This window comes from Xenopus laevis, chromosome 2L, assembly GCF_017654675.1.
Source record: "Xenopus laevis strain J_2021 chromosome 2L, Xenopus_laevis_v10.1, whole genome shotgun sequence".
NCBI classification, from domain to species: domain Eukaryota; kingdom Metazoa; phylum Chordata; class Amphibia; order Anura; family Pipidae; genus Xenopus; species Xenopus laevis.
The window spans coordinates 31,667,420-31,683,818 of record NC_054373.1 but is presented as its reverse complement, the minus strand read 5'-3'; the positions used below and the strand labels follow the sequence as shown (position 1 = coordinate 31,683,818).

General features: G+C 38.8%; 1 protein-coding gene across 2 annotated transcripts in view; it reads right to left on the bottom strand.

The window, feature by feature from the left end:
- coro6.L (coronin 6 L homeolog) overlaps positions 1-16,399 on the bottom strand; it is a 66,944-nt gene extending 50,545 nt beyond the window's left edge. Inside the window, exon 1 of one of the 2 annotated variants that reach the window (XM_018246089.2) lies at positions 16,067-16,399. The gene's annotated coding sequence lies outside the window, so the exon portion shown is untranslated. The remainder of the gene's footprint in view (positions 1-16,066) is intronic. The other variant, XM_018246088.2, reaches the window with a different exon arrangement.

Here is a 16,399-nt window from a genome sequence, read left to right as displayed (position 1 = left end):
AGCTCAGCCTGAAGCAGCACATGTGGTTCTATCGATTTAAAAATATCTCATTAAACAATATTTAAATGGGTAACACATGTTAAAAAATTAACTTGGGGAGGCACATTTATCAAAGGTCAAATTTCAAATTCATGTGAGCTTTTAAAAACTCCCCTAAACGCCCATAAATTCGAAATACGACCAAATGAAATTTATTTAAAAAATCAAATTTTTGGAATGGAATGAATTAAATCGACACAAAAAGTTGATTTGAGTTAGACGAAAAAAACTTGAATGTCAGGAAGGCTGCAAACAACTCCAAATTGATCCTTGGACCTCTCCCATTGACTCAAACAGCAATTCAGCAGGTTTTAGGTGGCGAATAGTCAAATTCAAATTCTTAAAGGGCCAGAGTATGATAAATCTCAAAAATCGACCCTTGATAAATCTGCCCTAAGTGTTAGGTAGAGATTGGTATCTTATATTGGTATTCTTATAAATCTTCATTTTTTATTTCTTTACTTTTTTTAAACTATTTACATTCTTTGGAGCTCTGGCTTTTAATTTAGACTGCTATGTGGTTGCTAGGGCTTCATTACCCAAACAACAATGCAATGACTCGAGTACCCTTGAGCTGGAGAACTTGAATATAATAAGGTAGGAATTAATGAGTCTGTGCTTACTGAAGTTGACAAAAGGACCAGGCTTGACACCCTGGACCAGTGATCCCCAACCAGTAGCTCGCGAGCAACATGTTGCTCTCCAACCCCTTGGATGTTGCTCCCAGTGGACTCAAAGCAAGTGCTTATTTTTGAATTCCAGACTTCTAGGCAAGTTTTAGTTGTATAAAAACCAGGTGCACTGTCAAACAGATCCTCAATGTAGGTTGATATTCCACATAGGGGCTACCAAATGGCCAATCATAGCCCTTATTTAGCATCCAGGAACATTTTTCATGCTAGTGTTGCTCCCCATCTCCTTTTACTTCTGAATGTTGCTCACGGGTTCTAAAGGTTGGGGATCCCTGCCCTGGACAGACTGCGATGGGAGCAGGTTAACTGCAGTCACATATACAGTACCAGCTTTATACAAAAAAAAAAAATCCCTTAGGAACATCAAGTGTATAAAAAAGAAATTGAATGGTAATGCTGAGCTCCTCTAGTTGATTAGGGTATGCCATTCGGTGAAAAGTTAACAGATGCTATGTGTAATGTGATCTTGGTGGTTTGCTCATTTTATTAAAGGAGCCCTGCTTAGAATAGGCCCATTTTTTCATCTTAAAAGTATAATTAATGGTGGACTTCCCCTTACAGGAGAACTAAACCCTACAAATGAATATGGTTAAAACTGCCATGTTTTATATACTTAACGTACTGCACCAGCCTAAAATTTTAGCTTCTCAATATCAGCAATGATCCAGGACTTCAAACTTGTCACAGGGGGTCACCATCTTGCAAAGTGTCTGTGACACTCACATGCTCAGTGGGCTCTGAGCAGCTGTTGAGAAGCTAAGCTTAGGGGTCGTCACAAATTATCAAACAGAAAATGAGGTTGGCATGTAACATAAGCTGATACTACAGGGCTGATTATAACATTCTGATGCTAGTTGCACTGGTTTCTGTGCTGCCATGTAGTAATTATCTGTATTAATTACTAATCAGCCTTATGTAGTGACAGTCTATTCTGTGGGTACTGTATATTGTGAGTGGGTCCCTAAGCTCGGTAAGTGACAGTAACATCTTTGGAGACACAGATCTTTATTGCTAAAGGGCTGTGGTTCCCTTGGGTTGGTACAGAAGCCCAAAACATAATGTAAAACATTTCTAGCCTACTTCTTTCGTTTAACTTTCCTTGTCCTTTAAAGCATCTGAAAAACTAGCCTGGATAAATGCCAGTCATAAGCTGAATACCTTGCATGTTCTATAACCTGCCAGCTTTATCAATATGAAACCTAATACAGCCAGTGGGATGGAGGCCTTTGCATTATTAAGAGATGAGAGGAAAGATTTGTATCCTCATTGCCTAGTTAAATCCAGCCTTGATAAGTGGAACTTATTCCTACTTGGGCTGCTAAACATCCAGATGAATTATCCAGTCAATCAACAATAGTGACAGAAAACCAAAACAGAGATGAGCACATTCTGTAAGTGAAGCTCTAAATTTGTCCCTGGTGGGCAGTCAGCAGGGGAATGGAGATTAATGTGCTGTCAGCAATCATGGGCTAGCACTAAAACACATTTAGGATAGTGTCACCTCTTTATCACTCAAAGAGACTATTCACATGCATGGACAATGAACAATTATAATATTCCCAAACGGAAATCCAATAACTGAGTGCAGGACATTCTTGGTGTTAGTGCCAGACTCTGAAAAGTTTTTCCCACTAGAAAGGGAAAACATTTCTACCTAAGTCCAACTGAGCAAGCTTATGGCAAAAAGGGGATTATAAGTGGAATCCTGTATTTGATTTGAATTCCATTAGATATCAGATATTAACATTTTTAAAAATTGTATGGCCCTACTCCAATTTTTTGCAGTGCGCTATTTATGCAAAAATAAACAATTGGCAGTGTAGCTTTTCTGCAAAAATGCCTATTAAAGGGCAGATACTTCATGAACAGACAACCTTAAAAGCAACATTGTGTAGGAGAGGGGAACCAGAGGCTCTGCTCAGATCTGTAACACACTTGAAAAAAACCAACCTAAAAGCTTGTGACATGGGGAAACAGCTGCACTGCATATTGAGTAGCAGAGGATACACGTTTCCCTTGTTGTTGAGACTTTTATTCTGATTTTACAGTACTTTTGGCACCAGTAGTTACTGCGTTGCATTAAGCCAACAGACACACATAAAAGAAAGCAAAAGTGCATGACTTGGTTGGACAGCAACACCGGTATATAGTAGTGTAGAATAGTAGTGGGTATTATTTCAACAATTTTGGATTCCGCCCAAACTTTAAAGGAAGAAGATCCACCAGGGACCCAGAAGTAGGGAGGGGAAGAAGGGCAGTTTCAACATATGATCAGGAAATCAGATCATTCCACAGTTTGGTGTGTTGCAATGGGATCCATAAAAAGATTATGCACAGGGTGCCCAGTATGTGGGAGACATGACAAGGATTGGAAAGGTGCATGCAGGTCATGTGCTGCAATCCCTAAACTATGTTGTGCTTTGCTTTCATGGATTCAGTTACATCAGAGAGACAATGCATTTAAGTATGATGTAAATAAATGTCTCTGCACTCTCTCCAGCTCATTTATATCACTCTTAAGGACTGGAGCCAAAAACTGCATTACATACCTGTATTCCAGGTAAGGCCTTATCAAGGACTTACAAAATTATGTTTTCATCATTCATCATTATGTTTTCGTCATTAAAACCTCCAAGCCCTGAGGTACTCCACTAACAAATAGAACATGTTCCATTTACCATCGCTCTCTGAAATCTATCTTTTAGCCAGTTTTCTATCCAAGTAAAAAGACAATGTTGCAGGCCAACATTCCTTAATTTACCAGTAACCTTCTTATGTGGCACTGTATCAAATGCTTTGGCAAAGTCTAAGTATATTACATTCACTGCCATCCCAGAGTCGAGGTCCCTGCTCACCTTCTCATAAAAATAAATTAAATTAGTCTGGCAAGATCTATTATGCATAAAGCCATGCTGGCAGAAACTCATAGTATTATTATTTGCAATGAAGTCAAGTAATACCCCTTTGAAAAGCTTTCCTACCACTGATGTCATAGTAACCTGCCTATAATTTTGAGGCTGATAACAGGATCCCTTTTTGAATAGCGGCACTACATTAGCAATACACCAGTTTTTCAGCACCATGCCAGACCTCAATGAATCCTGAAAAATTAAGTACAGAGGTTTGGCAATCACAGAGCTAGGCTCATTTAGTACCCTGGGATGAATACTATCCGGTACCGGACCTTTGTTTATCTTTACATGTTCTAGGATTCTTTTGAATTTCCTTGTGCGTGAACCATACATCATTAGATGTATTACTAGAATTGGAACTATTAGCTGGTTCCTCATTTGTGTAGACAGATGAAAAATAACAATTCAAAATCTATTCTTTTTCTCTGTTCTCATTAACCAACTGACCCCCCTCTGATATTAAGGGCCCACCCCTTCCTGCATGAATGTGATGTCATAGTAATAAAACACCAGACAAAAGGAGCCAATTAACTTTGATCAATCTATTACCAGTTAGAATATAAAAGCAAAATCTGGTTTCTGTGAGCAACTATACTGGTGCAATGTAGTAACTAAATAAGCCCCAATATGAACTATTTGATACAAATATTAAATTGATATATTACTATGTAAAACTGTGAAATCCTGTGTAATGGCATTCATTTCCTATTCCCAGAATCAGGAAATCCCTCAGGTACTGTCCTATATCTGTAAATATTAGAATACATGTGAACAAGGATCATAAAGAAAAGATGCACACACAGCAGGGTTTTTCTCTCTCACAGGTTCACAGGCTCAAAGGCCAAAAGACTAAGGGGAAGATAACATGGGCTTCTTGGTAATTAAGAAGGAGCAGTATTACTTTCTGAAGCTCTATCTAATATATGACATGGGTTTTTAATACTGTATATAGGGTAGGGTCAGAACCTGGACGCTTCCAACAGAGTGACATACTATGTTAAATTGTAAGTAAAAGGACCAACATCTCATTTAAAGTGCTATATTATAGGTTATCAAAGCATATGTTTAGTTTAAAAATGTTTATGGTTGGAAGAACTGTTGCACCTCTGTCTGCTGGCAAAGCCTTTCTGGAATGAGAAGTAGAGCAGTGTCAGCTACTAAAACAGCCAAGAATATAGATAATGGAGGGGCATTTAGAAGGGTAAACTTATTTTAAAGGCAAACAATTTAGTCTGCCAAGAGGATCATAGGCTGCTCACCTTTTCCTGTTTATACGGAAATGATAGTATATATATATATATATATATATATATATACACACACCAGTGGGCAGCTACTGTTGCAAATAACTTTGCCAGGCTCATTTAATCAGACAACCATACAAATCAATGCTGTTTAAAGACGCAATCTGGGCCATTTTGTTTGCCTGTGAATATTCTACAGGGTTGCCACATGGACTGTATTTTACCAACCTGTCTGGTGAAAAGGAAACTTGATGCTAATACAGGTGATTCAGGTGAAAAGTTAACTTTTAGTATCTTATAGAATGGCTAATTCTAAGCAACTTTTCAAATGGCCTTCATTTTTTTTCTTTTTCATAGTTTTTGAATTATTCTTCTGACTCTTTCCAGCTTTCATAGAGGGGTCACTGTCTCATCTAAAAACAAATGCGCTGCAATGCTACAAATGTGTTGTTATTACTTATCTATCACATTCCAATCTCTTCTTCAAGTCAATGCATTGTAATGTGGACCTTACCAACCAAATTGAAATTGTAAGCTGGAGAGCTGCTGAATAAAAAGCGAAATAACTCAAAAACCACAAATAATAATACATGAAAAACAAATACAAATTATCTCAAAATATCACTCTCTTCATCAGCGATCCTCAAGCTTTTGAACAACATTCAGAAGTAAAAGGAGTTGGGGAGCAACACTAGCATGAAAAATGTTCTTGGGGTGTTCTTGCTGTGATTGGCCATTTGGTAGCTCCTATGTGGATTGTCAACCTACATTGAGGCTCAGTTTGGCAGCGCACCTGGTTTTTATACAACCAAAACTTGCTTCCAAAGCCTGGAATTCAAAAATAATCACCTGCTTTGAGGCCACTGGGAGCAACATCCAAGGGGTTGGAGAGCAACACGTTGCTCACGAGTTACTGGTTGGGGATCACTGCTCTACATCAGGTATATATATATATATATTGTATATCATTATATATTGTATTTAAGATGGCAGCCTTAACTGCAGTTAATCACTATTGACAAGTCAAGTACAAGAGTACAGCCCAACACTGCCACTTCAGTCATCTGGAGAATAAACTGGGAACTGGCTGTACGAGATATCAGCTACTAACAGATAATCAGAATTATTTTCTGCAAGGTTAAAGTGCAGCTGATTACAAACAAGTATGTACTCAGTATAGACTCACAGATTCCAGTGGTGGGAGCAGGATATACAGCTACTCTTGCTGAATAAAATGACAGCTCTGCCGTTATCCCATGCCTATTAAGCTATGTACTCCACTGCCTGTTTATCCAGGTTAGTAACAAGCTATTCTGTATGTAGGTGAGATTTTTAGGGATATTTTCAGGTTCTGTGTATCTAATAAGTACTAGTAGAAAAACACACCCAAATTTTTAATTCAAAAGATTATGAAGTTTATTCCACACAAGTGTAACGAAAAAAAACAGACCCCAAAAAAACCCAGGACCATTCTGCATACTTGTACAGAATGGATTTTATGAATACAAATTTTCCATGTATTTTTCTTAGAGCTATAATTACATCAGGCTTCTTGTTCACACTGCAAACGTCATAGTCATACACTACTATATACAATAGAGGTAGCGCTAAGAAGGTTGTTTAATTCTGTGTGTAAGTAAACCCAGTTAAACTGCTATTTTTGGTTGCCCAATAAAAGAGACTAAAATACAAAGTATAAACAGTGCTACTTAAACAGTGCTGGGAAGTTTGGCCAAAACTTACTCTCTGACAGTTCCACAAAACTGGTTATAAATATCTGTGAATGTCTGAATGTTACAATGGCAAATCTGTTTTTGTGCTACTTCAGGCTCTTGCATGTGGCCAGGATCAAAGTAAATCACCCTTCTTGTCTCTCTAGAAAAGAAAAATAATACAATACAATACCTTGGTTTCAGTAGCATTGCCTCAGTATCCCAATATGGGGGCAGATTTACTAGAGGGCGAAGTGGCCATCGCTACGAAAATTTGCCAGAAATCCTATCCGCAGGGAAATCTGCAATTTACTAACTAGTATAGAGGACTATTCGCTAGCAAAAGAGACCATTGGTAGCTCAGTTTCTCGCCCTATCGGCAGGTAAATTTTCGCTCAGGCAAACGATTGTTACTCCACAAATTCACTAAACTGCAAATTTTACAGAACGTTACCTTTTTCGCCAGAGTTTCCTTTGCCACCTTAGATCTTGCAAACTGCTAAAATGAAGCTATATCCTCCTCAATCTTATGTCAATGACATCATATCCTGTATTCCGAAAAGTCATAAAAGTTCTATAAAACGCTGGCATTTTTTCATATTTTTAAGCGGGATTGCCCTGCGATGTTCTAACTATTAAAAATGTTTGTGTTAACATTTTTTTACAACCATTTGAGGCACAGGCTCACATTTGTTTTAGGGCAGGCTCATGTCTAGGGCATTTGCACCAACTTCTCTAATAAAGACGTCCATACAACCTATATGTACCCGCCCTATTCAAATTGACCTACGTGTAAGAGGACTAACAACGTTTTGCTAGGCAGAAATGTAAGTTTGCGAACTTTCGCTATGAAATGTTCTAGCTGATGAATTAGTGCTAGCGAAACTTCGCCAGTGTTCGGCTGCAGAGAAGCAACTCCTCATTTTAGTGAATTAGCGTAGTGGTAGCGAATTTGTGCCTGGCAAAGTAGCGCAAAGTGTGGTTTCTCCACCACATCTTCGTCACCTAATTCCATGGTTTCTGCTGCTGGTGAAGGCCAGATATTGCTGCAATCATCTGACTGTGAGGTACACTGCAATATCTTATATATTTTATCTTTATCTATTTACCGACGTGGCATCAACAATTAAATTCCAGCGGGTACAGAGTTACCGTCACATACACAGCACACGATAAATGCAAGTTGGTTTAAGACGAATTGCATTTTCAACATAGGGGGGCACATTTACAAAGCTCGAGTGAAGGATTCGAATTAAAAAAACTTCGAATTTCGAAGTGTTTTTTGGGCTACTTCGACCATCGAAAGGGCTAGTTCGACCTTCGACTACGACTTCGCCTACGAATCGAACGATTCGAACTAAAAATCGTTTGACTATTCGACCATTCGATAGTCGAAGTACTGTCTCTTTAAGAAAAACTTCGACCCCCTAGTTCGGCAGCTAAAAGCTACCGAACTCAATGTTAGCCTATGGGGAAGGTCCCCATAGGCTTGCCTGTGTTTTTTTGATCGAAGGATATTCCTTCGATCGTTGGATTAAAATCCTTCGAATCGTTCGATTCAAAGGATTTAATCGTTCGATCGAACGAATAATCCTTCGATCGTTCGATCGTAGGATTAGCGCTAAATCGTTCGACTTCGATATTCGAAGTCGAACGATTTTAGTTCCTAGTCGAATATCGAGGGTTAATTAACCCTCGATATTCGACCCTTAGTAAATCTGCCCCTTAGTATTCTGTAATTATGGTTTATTACTATTACTATTACTATTAGCCTTACTGGAATCTGGATCAGTTAGTGGAAAAGGTTGTCGGCACAAAGGAGACCACAGGGATTTAAAAAGAAAAAAAAAAAGCACAGGCAAGTAAACAACGGCAATGTGAGCAGAAAAGGCATTTTACTGCCTATTAATACAGGTTAAGTCTGAAGCTTGCAGTAACCTTGAATCACTGAATGCATTATTCTTCATTTCCTTGCAGGAGCACAATTATCCTGTTTGCCTCAGCAAAGACCTGCTGCAAAGGTCAAGTGAATCCTGGCAGCACTTAAAGTCATGGAAAGATTTACATTTAATAATCATATCACTACAATCCACTACTTATAATTCATAAGCACCCCCCAAAAAAAACAAATATATCTGTTATTAACAAAATAATAGTTAACAAAGCCTAGGGCAGCATCATTAACGGCAGCAGAATTAAAGCATATTGTAATAAACGTAATTATTGCTTCATTATCAATGATTATTAATCATCAATTTTCCAGTGCAGGCCTAGAGTGGGTGGTGAAAGATTTAGATGACAAGTATTAATTAACATGACTTAGGGTTTCTGTTACCACATAGCGAGACCTGAGAAAATTAGAGACCTATTCTACAGGACAAATGGTAACATTTGATATATTCTTTATCCCACACAGAACCATGGGCATGGGATCATTTATCAGGACACATGATATCTAGAAAGCTCTGAATTATAGGTAGGCAATTTCCCATAGACTCCATTTTAATGAACTAATGCATAAAAAATAATTTCCTTTTTCTCTGTAATATGAAAACAATACCATGTACTTGATCCAAACTAAGATATAAATAATCCTGAATAGTTTGGTGAAAAAGGAATAGTAGTTTTTCATGATATACAATGAGGCCCCGTACTTCAATGAAAGCGAAACTACAGCATACAATCTCATTCTTCATAATTCCACACTTTTTACCCTACAATTTGGGGATTTAATTATTCAGTAAAGAACAATAGGCATAGTAACAGCCAGGAACTATGTAAAGCTGACACGGTGCCAAAGAGCAGTAAAGGAAAAATACACCCAATTTATAAGTAAGGTAACACAGCTGTTAAAAAAAGTAGGAAAACTTGTATTAAACTGAACTGCGAAAAAATTATTTCCAATTCAATGCACTGAAAATATGTTTAATCGGTCCATTAACTCAAATGTAGCTATCGGAAAATATAGTATTTAGCAAAAAAAAAAAAAGCCCACCCACTTTGTAATTTACATTTATCTTTTCTGTACAACTTTTACATATTTCCCAACATTTGACAGAAAGGTCTGCATCACAATGGCATTTCTGACCATGCCCGTTTTGTGGCCGCACCCCTAAATGCCACGTTCCAATGTGCCAATGTAACTACTACAGAAAATGGATAATGAGCATATAACCTCAGGCATGCCAGTATAATCACTATATTAAGTAGAAAATGGGTATATTATTTAACCCTAGAAGCGCCAGTATAATTATTACAGAAAATGTATATCCAGCCTATAAACCCCAGACTTGTCAGTATGATTAATAAATAAAATGGGCATATAAACACCAGACATGCCAATATAATTACTACAGAAAATGTATAATCAGCATATGTACCATGGACAAGCCAGAAAGATAACTATGCAGGGGGCAAATTTACTTAGCTTCGAAGTTGCGCCAGTGACAGCTTTGCTCACTTTGCAACACTTCGCCAAGCGTAGATTCCCAGGGCAGCGCAAATTCACAAAGATCCCAAGTTGTGCTAGCGATAATACGATAAGCAGTCTGAAGTTACGCTAGCGGTACCTAATTAGCATACGGCGTGCAGTTAAAGTACAATGGACATGTATGCTGCAGCAACTACATTACACTACACAAGGTCAGGGAAACTTAATAAAATTTAATACAGGTCTTATATTGCCCTACACATGTGCCCACTGTATAGTTTAGGTGCCAAATGTAAGGGGGAAGGATGGTACCCCAAAAAATCTTTTTGATCTTTTTCAGCCTATTACCCAGTAAAAAGTAAAAAACGCCAGCGTTTTTTGGGACTGGGAATTTTCAACTTTTTATTGACAAACTCCTATCTACTCTATTGCACTTCGCCTGGTCTGAGCTGGCAAAGTAAAGTCTGGAGCAAGAGGTTAAGTTCAGTAAAATCCACAACTTAGTGAATTAGCGTAGTTACGTCCCTTCGCCAGAGCGCAACTTCACCTGGCGTAAGGGTGCGAAGTACCGATAGATTCTGTCTACTTCACTAGTAAATTTACACCAGGGCGAAGTGACAAAATGATGTCAAGCTGGCGAATTTTCGCTAGCGTTAGCCACTTCTCCCTTTAGTAAATTTGCCCCCAGGAATGGATCGATTGAAATACTTAACCCAAACCTGTTCAAACAGTTATAAAAATGTACTCCCACAATAATTGTCTCTCTCTCTCACTGCCTAACTCCAGAAAAGAAAAATTCAACATGGGCATGCTTTCCACAGTCGAACACACGGACATCTTGGATTTTTTCAAAGGAGCCAGGAGCTGCCTGGGAAGAACTAGCGATAATCAAGGCAACGCAGGATTTTTAAGCTACTTTCCGGGACAATAGGCTGTGCTCTGAAATACGGGACTGTCCCGCAATAAACTGGACAGTTGGGAGGTATGCTTTTAAATGAGTCACTTTATCTACTGGAATATATTTTATAGTGTTTTATTTTATATGGATAGTTTATATGGATAGTTTATGGGACAGTTTATGTGACGGTTTATGTGATTTTTAAATAGAGAACTGCAATGTTAAGGGGCAGTTTCCCTTTAAATGCATATTACAAAATCTTTTTTTTGCTCTATGCAAGCAGATACACGCAACATTTTCTGATTACAGATCTCCCTTTAAGGACTTGGATTAGAGTTTGCGTCACAGCCAGCTGAAATGCATGATTAATAATCGTGGCACCATATTTACACCATTCTACTCTACTAAATGGCAAGTGATCCTTAAAAAGTAGTGTTTATAAAAAAAAGAAGTTGTTTTTATACAATAGAAATGAAAAGTTTATAATGGAAGAATGCTATCTCTGTCCCACCAACCCTGAAATACCTATATAAGGTTTGGTTACAGTCAATCCATTACATATGGAAATTTTAAGTGTTGTAGGTTAACATTTATAGTTTTCTGTGGTGAGGGAGGAAATACAGTATGACAAATTTCAGTGTTTATTATAATTCTAGCAGATTATTATCACTAGTATGAACTAGTGGGGCTGCTTCATTCTCTCCTCATTGGCCTAAAATCATTTGGCTTAATGGTTTGTTGCTGCAATTACACAAATGTGGTTTTAATCTTTACCATTAAGATAACATAAAAATCAATACGGCCAGTGTTGGGGAACATATGACAAATTAAAGGGGATCTCCATCAAACACAATTTTTTGCATTTTAAAAGAAAGTATAATTCTAAGAAACTTCCCCATATACATTAATCTAAAAAAGGTCAATGGTTTTGAATTGATTTATAAAATGTAATGTAATACTGAAAGCAGTATTTGTTTATCCCTTTCTGTCCTAAAAGTTTGACTTTTAAAACAATGTAGCTCAAATTTTGCTTCTGCTTCAGGTGGCTTCTGCTGCATTGTCGCTGCAGTCAAAGTTTATTATACTATAAAGAGATCCACAGGTATGGTAGTTTTGAATTACAGAAAGGCAATCTTCTATAGACTTCTTTTAATCCAAATAATCCAGATTTTTAAAAATTATTTCCCTTTTTCTCTGTAATAATAAAACAGTGCCTTGTACTAGATCCAAACTTAGATAATTAATCCTTACTGGAAGCAAAACAAGTCTATTGGGGGTATTTAATATTTACATGATTTTCAAGTAGACTTACGGTAGTAAATCAAAATTACGGAAAGATCCCTTATCCAGAAATTCCCAGGTCCCAAGAATTCTGAATTCAGGTCCGTTATCTGAAAACCCATTATCCAGAAAGCTCCCAATTACAGGAAGATTTTTCCCATAGACTCCATTTTACTCAAATAATTAACATATTTCCTTTTTCTCTGTAGTAATAAAAGAGTACCTTGTACTTGATCCCAACTAATGTTTAATTAATACTTGCTGGAGGCAAAACAATCTAATTGGGTTAAATTAATGTTGAAATAATTTTTATTAGACTTAAGGTATGGGGCATTCTGGATAGCAGGTGCCATATCTGTATACTTATGTCAATGATCAGTTTAACCCAACTCTCACATGATATATTCTCTATAATTTCTTTAAAGATTCCAGTATTGATGAATCTCCTTTCTCACTATAGACCTCATCTCTGTCCGATTCTAGCAGCAAACAGCTGCTCACATCAGACAGTAAAGTGGCCATAAACTGGGTCATTGCCCGATATGGCCAACCTTGTGCTGGATAATATTGAGCTGATACAATTGTTTGGTCCTTGGGCCAAACAATCAGATCAGTGGCGTAACTACTGGGGGTTCAGGGGATCACACCTGAGCCTGCACCCAGTTGGAGCCTGCCGGAGCCAGGCAGAGGTATTTTTTAGGCAAGGGTGCTGGCACTTGATTCCATGAGGGGAACAGCAGAGGGCCTGGGTGCACAACCTGCACCTGGGCTCGCCCTATGCTAGTTACGCCAATGAATAAGATCTTTAACAGGCACTTATGTAGAGCGTCAGGAGAGGACCACTTCAACTAGCTGATGTGTTCCTCAGCACAAAAGGATTTTAAAACTTGTCCAATAGCTAGCTGACTGGTTTTCGGTCACATATCTATTGGATAAGCCATCGGAGAAGGTTTATACACAAGCATATATGTTGACAACCTGGTCTGAAGGGGCTGAATCCAGGCCCGGATTTGTGGTGAGGCCACATAGGACCGGGCCTAGGGCGGCAACATTTTAGGGGCGGCATGCCGCCCTGCCGCCCTGCCGCATCCAAACGAGCGTTTGGTGCTCCAATACTGAATAGCGCACTCGCGTGCACACAGGGGCTGGCGCTAGGAACATGCGGCTGGCACTAGGACCACACAGCCACGGGAGGGGGCAAACGCAAAGCGTCCAGCCACTGGCCTCGGGGCGCCGCTTCCATAAATCCGGCCCTGGTTGGATCAGCATCTTAAATTTGCCTGTGTATGGCCAGCTTAAGATAATGAAGAATTAAGATGTCTCAAATCTATGCTCAAAATGTAACTAAACATTGTTATTCAGTATCATGCCCTTTGTACTTTTATCTTAGTGTGTACTGTACCCCTAGTTATAAAATATAAGGCTATTAGAAATCACCATTATGACTATATAAAGGCACCCATGGCAGTATGCATTTGTACAGATTATGTAACTCTGCAGTGGATTGTCATATACTTATATTTTTTAACAAAGGGTATATTACTTTCCAAAGGTTAGAATAATGACTGTGGCACCTAAGGTAAGTCCCGTTGCTTGACATTGTCCCCCAGGTTATAAACGAGGGGGCACAAAGAGCTCTCACAAATTCTCAAGAGAACTTTCCCACTCCCCAAGCCAACAGCCTCCGGAGGTACAAAAAGGCTAGAACTAGGGGTAGATATGCAGAAGAGGTAAGTACCCTGCACCTTCCCCAGTTCCAGCCATGTTGCTTTTTGAAATAGAAATGACATCACTAAGCACCTTTATAAGGATATAATTTATAGGATATTCATGACTCTTGTGTATTATATTCAGTTACATAAATGTATTATAAAGAGAAACTAGTCAGCATATTGTAGGTGAATTTTATTCCATAAAATGTCCAAAATGGACAACTTGAACTTAATGTGAGTTTGAGCAATAAAAGCATCCTTCTGCTATTTTCATTCATATAACAATATGCACTTCCATATATAGCTTGGGTATAAGTAATGTCATAAATCCACCAAAAGGACGATGGCTTCCTTTGTTTATAAATAATGTCATAAATCCACCAAAAGGACGATGGCTTCCTTTGTTTATGACTTGTTCAATAGCAGGGATATTTAACCATTCCTCTAGAAGTACCAACCAATAGCGACAAGGGTTTTGCTTAATTAGTTGACCGATCAGACCTAGCTGCTGTTGATCACTATGCGTTGCTACTCTGCAATAAAATAAAATTTTTGCAATCTCACCATAGTCTGGCTCTTCAGAAATTCATACATAAAGCATCATGGGAATTTGACATTTGAAACATTAGTGAAATGTGTTACTGTGGAACCAAGATTATGGATGTTGGGCTGTTTTGTGATCTCCTGTGTATCTCCTTTTATTACTATTCAGTATATTGTATGTTCAGGTATGGGACCATCTCCATGGGCCATCTCCCATAGGTTCTATTTTAATCAAATAATTCTAAATTTTTAAATGATTTCCTTTTTCTGTGTAATAATAAAAGAGTACCTTGCACGTTATCCCAACTAAGATACAATCACTCCTTATTGGAGGCAAAATAATCCTATTGGGTTTGATTCATGTTTAAATACATTTTAGTAGACTTAAGGAAAAGAAAGCCAAATTAAAGAAAGATCCCATACCTGGAAAACCTCAGGTCCCAAGAATTCTGAATTACATTCCCGTAGTATATTTAGAGGCATATAAGGCAAAAGGGACAATTCTACTCGGGTGGTACTACTGCGGGAGGGGCAAATAGCAACTCAATGAACAAATACTTTTAAGTGATGGCACTTTTGTCTCTTTTAGCACAGGAAAATGAAGTACTTCCTGCACCAGTGAATTAACCTAATCTCTTGCCTAACGCCTCAGCAGGGGATTTACGTTGGGGTTCAGAATCGCCCCGGTTGCTCCTGATTCCATTGCTGAATGAAATCTAACTAAAAATTATGATTATTTCCCCCTGAACCCATAGGTTAAAAATCTTTGGGGTAAACATCACTACAGGACGTGTGAGAAGTGGTTATGACAAACTTTTTTTACCCCCTCAGTGTGGCTGTGGTGTGAGGCAACGTGTGTGTCATTGACAGGACAACATGCCTTCGAGCTATGACAGAGACACGCTGCACATGAGCCTTATTGACTGGAGACAGAATGAGAGAAGAAATAAATCTCCATTATTACAAATCTGTGCAGTCACGTGCGCTTGTGCCCAATTAATCACAGATCAAGAACAGAACACACTATACATGTGACAGGGGTAGAAAATGCAGGCTTGTAACTTTAAAGAATAAGGCAAGGGATGCAATACAAAGCTCTTTTTTTGGTGTGAATGAGAAATGACCCAAAACCAGTGCCAGATCTGGGGGAATGAAAGCAACGTTTTTTTTTTGCAGCAGCAGCAGCTAAAGAAGGAGACAGGCTGCTTGCTGCAGAGAGGTCACTTTCCAAATATAGCAATATCTGAGCATTCCCACTGCAGCTCCTGTGACCGGAGAGGAGCTCGGAAGAGCTGGCAAAACCCAAATCCACCTTTAGTGTAATCACTAGAAAATAAATCATTCAGCACTGATACTCCCCGGGCGGTGCACAGACACATGGTGCAAGCCCCAAAGCTACTCTCAATGTATAGATCAAATTATTAGGGTTAGCAGATCATTGTAATATCTAGGAATTGCTATTAATACACATGTAGCAGGGATCAGTACTGGTATAGTACATGCAGACTGTGATCAGCTGCCCTCTAGTAATGATATCTATCCTTGTAAGTATATGATGGGGATGAGACTGGGTAGCTATAGCAGTAAGTGATAGCAGACCTACCTTAATGAACTGGTTCAGTGACAGACAGCTAGTGGATGTTCCAATGGAAATGTGTGAGTCCCAGGATCCTGATCAGTAGCTGGCAGTAAAGGGAATAAAGGGATCCTTCCCTGGGTGTGAGCTGTCAGGCTGCTCTCTGCTCCAGTGGGAAACTGATGAAATGAAAGGTCTAGTGTGTGTTGCAGGAGGCTGCGGGCAGGAGGCTCTCACTGCAGTAACAGCTGCTGCCATCAACATTCACACGAAATAACTCAACACCCAACAGCTGAAAGATGGGCTGAGGAGGGGAACGGTTACACAGACAAAGGGAGGAGTAGGGGCTCCACATACTGT